Source organism: Pinus tabuliformis, chromosome 5_2 (genome assembly GCF_031772625.1).
Source record: "Pinus tabuliformis cultivar Carrire ecotype Pingquan chromosome 5_2, CPIR1, whole genome shotgun sequence".
Taxonomy (NCBI): domain Eukaryota; kingdom Viridiplantae; phylum Streptophyta; class Pinopsida; order Pinales; family Pinaceae; genus Pinus; species Pinus tabuliformis.
The window spans coordinates 22,213,941-22,218,951 of record NC_142306.1 but is presented as its reverse complement, the minus strand read 5'-3'; the positions used below and the strand labels follow the sequence as shown (position 1 = coordinate 22,218,951).

The window sequence follows — 5,011 nt, the reverse complement described above, 5'->3', positions numbered from 1 at the left end:
AAGGAAACTCATTTGGACAGTTGAAGCGTGGCTGCCACAAACTAGCATTGGACTTAAGGTAGGGTCTAAAGACACCTCTTGGTTTTTATTTATAAATTGCAATATTTAGAGAAAGGTAGATTTGATTTTTCTTCTTGTCGCTAGATATTTGTAGATACTAGGGAGATCAGTCTTGTCCGCAAGAATGATTTATCCAGCCAACAGCTTCTATAGACTACAATTCAGGCAACACTGCCACCCTATTTTCATGTTGGGCTCTTCTCAGTTCGCTCGCTGCTACTAGGGGAATCCTTGTAAGTTTCTTTTCCTCCGCTTAATTATGTGCTTAAACTCAGTGGGTGTTCTCGCCTGAGCTGAGGTCACAAAGTTGGAGCTAAATCCTCCCTACTCGATGGGAGGAAAAGAGAGAGTAAAGCAAGTTCAAGCGATGCCACACAAAGCCTGCATTAGCTAATGCCAACTGCCCATCCAAGCGGACAAGACCATTGCTCGCCGACACATGCCATGAAACATCGCTTGAGGTATTTCAGCCAACTGCACCACATTAGGCATGGTTGATCAGCTTTGTTGCTCCCTAACATATTACAGGGAGCGCGTTTGAATGGGATGTGACGCCCAGATAGACATGCCCTTGACCGAGGCCTCAGGTGAAAATTGTGTTCAAAAGCTCGATGATTCATGAGATTCTACAATTCACACTAAGTATTGCATTTCGCTACGTTCTTCATCGTAACAAGAGCCGATATATTTTTTTTGTCGAGAGTCATTTCCACGTATTACTAAAAAATTTGCCACAACACTAAAGAGGGGCACCTCCCACAGCAAATGTAGGGCTAAGGGAAAAAAGGAGGAAAGGAAGAAAAATGCATGAAAGAAAGAGAAACAAAGGTGTCTACCCCCTTCATAGGAGGAGGCTCAAACAGAGAACAATCTCCCTGAGCCCCACACTCTCGTAAAAAGGGGGGAAAAGCATGGAAGAACAATCAAGAAGGACTAGGGTGGCTACCCTGGGAGCTCGCACTACTTTTAATCCTTTCTGAACACTAGTCCACAACAATTCCACCTTTTCTCCATAAATCTAAGGACCGAAAGGAAGAAGGGAAGAAAACAAGGTGAAAGAAATAGAGATCAAATTTGGATACTAGCTCACAAGGGGAGGCTCAAACAAAGCACAAGCCTCCCAAGCCCCATGCCTTCATGAAAAGGGGGGAATTAAAGGGGACAACAAACAAGAAGGACTAGGGTGGCCACCCCGGGAGCTCACACTGCATTTCGTCCTTCCCAAACACCAATCCACAACAATCCCACCTTCTCTACATAAAGCTAGGGGCCAGAAGGAACAAGGGAAGAAAAAAACATGAAAGAAAGGGATATCAACCGTGGCTACCAGCTCACAAGAGGAGGCTTCAAACAGAGAACAAGCTTCCCCAACCCCATGCCTTGGAAAAAAGCGGGGAACTGTAGGGGACAATGATCGAGAAGGACTAGGGTGGCCACCCCCAGAACTCGCACTACTTTTCATCCTTCCTGAACACCAATCCACAACAATCCCACCTTTTCTTCGTAAAGCTAGGGGCCAAAATAAAGAAGGGAAGAAAACAACATGAAAGCAAGAGATATCAAATATGGCTAGTAGCTCACAAGGGGAGGCTCAAACAGAGAACAAGCTTCCCCAACCTCGTGCCTTTGCAAAAAGGGAGGAACTGTAGGTGATGGCGATCAATAAGGACTAGGGTTTCCATCCTGGGAACTCACACTACTTTTTGTCCTTGCCAAACACCAATCCACAACAATCCCACCTCTTCTCCATAAAGCTAGGGGAAAAAGGAAGAAGGGAAGAAAACAACACCAAAGAAACAAAGATCCCAAGAAAAGAGAGAATCTCAACAGCATGCCGAGTAGATGTCTGCTAACAAAAAAGAAATCAAACAAGGCACCCAATCAAAAATCATCCCACCTCTTCACACCCTACCACATATATTATGGCACAACACCCTTTCTAGCCTACAACATAACAAACAACAATTAAACAACCAAGCAAATAAATCACAACCTAAACTTGACCACTAGAAAAGACAAGGGCCGCGATGAGACCAGTGTCTAGAGCACGTTACTAAGAGGTAAACAACCCCCAAATCTGGCACAAGGCTTCAAACAACAAATAGACTACTAATAACAAACCCACCTCACTATTGCACCCCTCCATGTACAAAACACCCAACAACCTTTCCACCGAGAAAGTCAACGGGGGTCAAGAATCAAACTCCAAAGAGGAGTTGTCACAAGCCGACACTTAATGCTAGAGAAAGCCATGGGCCATAAATACATCGATGGTGCAAGGCCACTAAAGAGAGGGACATCCACAAAGCGCACACCACGAAACAAAGAAATGACCAAGTCCCACAAAAAACCCACAATCCAAAGGAAGGAACAAAGACATAACCCGCTAATTCTTTTTTCCTTAGAAGGGGAGTGGCTCATCAGAGGATGAGGAATTCCCTTGATGGCAAAGGCGTGAGATAAGATTTCCACCCTCATGCCCATTAGCAGGGAAAATTGCGATATCGAAGGAGCTCAGACCGAGGGAGGGGTTTTTCATTACCTGGACACCCAACCCTTCCACGAGGGCATATCAAGGAACAGTTGGGAGGACTAGGGTGGCCAGTCCAATGGGTTTAATCGCTCTTCATCCATCCCATACTGGCCCCACCCCGACAATTTCCCCTCATGGAAGGTTTTAGCTACCAGGCACACGCACAACTACTCCCTCGACCCAACCACCAGCAAAAAAGTTCACCCAAGCAACAAATCAAACACCGCTGCCTTTTCAAGAGAACCAACTATGGAAGCCCACACTCTTGGCCCCATTCCTTCCAATGAACAAAATATTGAGCACCGCCACTATGAATGAGTCTAAATTTATCCACCGTATTTCCAAAGCACCTCAACTACAACAACCATGCCCGGCCGAAAAGATCGTGGGAAGGGCTCCCAAGAAACAAGCTTCTGAACCCCCTATAGAAACACATTGGGGGAAATAAAAACAAGGATGGGTGGGACAAGCACAAGAATAGCTTGCAAGCACACACACGAAAAAACAAGCGTTGGGGGGCATGCACCTTAATCTTGCGTTTATTTTTTAATGAGCATGAACTTGTGCTAAAACTGCTCGAATCTTGCGTTTATTTTTTAACGAGCATGAACTGTGTGCTAAAACTGCTCGATAAGCTTGCATGCCCCCAGCATAATAACGCAAATCAAGGTGCATGCCCCCCAAGCTTCATTGCATTCAACTTGGTGGTTGGAATGAAGGTTTACCTTTGAGAAAGGGGATTTGTTTCATTTTTTAATGAGGTTGACACAGTAAAAGAACCATCCTCAAGACTCCTTGTTTCATTTTTTAACGAGGTTGACACAAGGTAACAACCGTCCTTGGAGCCCGCTGTATTTACAGTATTTCTATTAGGGCGATGATCCACGCTGACAAAATGTTTAGGAATCTTCCGAATCCATTAGATATAGAATATTTCATATTGTAGGTTTCCACTGTGGCCACTTCCGCCAGATTACTTGCAGGCGGTAGGGAAAAAGTACCCATTAAGGCAGGGTCTTTTAGGAGACCTACTCCAATATTTCGAAGCGAATGATTGCTTCCATGGATCATTGGAATGCTTCCCGTAACTTGTGAACTCTCGGAGAAGAAAGTTTGTTGGTCGACGACTATAATTCCTCCTTGAAAGGGAAATGCAATCTTCCTGAAGTAGGTCAACACAACTGCGGCCATGGCATATATCCAGGGCCTTCCCAGTAGGATGTTGTAATCGAGGTTTTCGTCGATTACTTCAACATCAACTTCTACTGTTTTGCCCCCCAGTTCAACTTGCAAATTACTTAAAATCCCATATGGAGTGTATGATTGTCCATCAAATGCTTTTAACGTCGTTGACGATTTCGACAAGGGTGGTGAGCCTAAATTTTTCCAGCAACTCATCGACATAAGACATGTAGATGCCCCCTCATCAATAATTGTTCGATGAACAGTTTTGTTGAGGGCTTTCACTTGAATAAGGAAAGCTAGTTGAGCTGGTAACTGAGGGTCATATCCTTTATGATCAAAGGCCACTAGATTGGAATCCATTGGGTCAATCCCAACTATTGTTGATAATAAAGCTTGCTCTTGGGAGGGGCAATTTTGCGGTACCTCAAGTGTCGACTTAGCAGACGACGATTGAGCCAGGTCCTCTATTATATCATAATTCTATGCTATTTTTGCACGAGGATTAAATGTCGATTTGTGTACTACTCCCTTTGGCGACTTTATCATTGGTTCAGGAATGATGGGTGGCACAACTTCGGTCAAAGTTGTTGTTGAACTACTAGGTTGTTCATTATCCTTGTTGTTCGACAGCTTTGGATTCCTGTAATCTTTATTCCTCGTCAAAGCATGATTTTGCTGCTTTGATATAGACAACATAAACACTTGGGATCGGGAAGCATTTTGATTAGCAACCAGTTAGGTTTTCAGGTTTGGAAACAGATCAGTCAATACTGCTGAGGTTTTTGAACTCTAAAAAGAGTTTCTTAACTTCAGGTATATGTGGACAATCTCTCGTCCAATGATCCTCATCGCATATATGACACCCCGCAGGGGGTTTCCTTTTTCTCCCTTTCTTTTTATTCTTGCCCCCTGGTTGCTTCAGTTGTTTGCTCTTGTCGGTCGACACGGCATTTACTTTCAAGGCAAGAAGTTCTTCATTTGCATTTTGACTGGAAATCTTACGGGCCTTTTTAGATGTAGCCTTTGTCGATTTCGTGTCTGTCGCGCCAATCATGCCATCAACAGCGTGAGAGTCATTGTTTGATTTAGGAGGAGGAGGAATTGAGAATTCCGGTCTAGGGGCATTAGGTATTTTGTCGTAGAGCGTGCCAGACTGGGTATAGACCAAGTCCAGATATTGGGCACGAGCGATAAATTGATCTTCCGTTACGACTCCCCCCTTTGCCACATCTT

General features: G+C 44.3%; 1 pseudogene; it reads right to left on the bottom strand.

The window, feature by feature from the left end:
* Nucleotides 1-609: 609 nt before the first annotated feature.
* Nucleotides 610-765, bottom strand: LOC149157388 (5.8S ribosomal RNA; annotated as a pseudogene).
* Nucleotides 766-5,011: the final 4,246 nt, after the last annotated feature.